The following is a 332-nucleotide window of genomic DNA, read 5'->3' on the forward strand; positions in this document are numbered from 1 at the left end:
AGTGCCCCCGGGCCCCCGCCACCCTCCATGGCATCGCGCCGGGGCAGAGTCACACCGCCACGGTATTCCCAGACACCGGCCAGGTCCCCACGGCATGTCCCAGGGACATCCTCCGAGTCCACGCACTGGCACTGCCCCACGTCCCCAGTGCTGGTACCCTGTGGCCACCACCAGCATCCCCAGCACCAACGCATGTCCCCAGTGCTGACATCTCAAGGCCACCATCCACGTCCCCGGCACCAAATCACATCCCCAATTTTCTCACCCCGTGGCCACCAACCCACATCCCCAGTGCTCTCACCCCATGGCCACCACCCATGTCCCCAGCACCA

The sequence above is a fragment of the Charadrius vociferus genome, unplaced genomic scaffold, assembly GCF_000708025.1.
Source record: "Charadrius vociferus isolate BGI_N301 unplaced genomic scaffold, ASM70802v2 scaffold863, whole genome shotgun sequence".
NCBI classification, from domain to species: Eukaryota; Metazoa; Chordata; class Aves; order Charadriiformes; family Charadriidae; genus Charadrius; species Charadrius vociferus.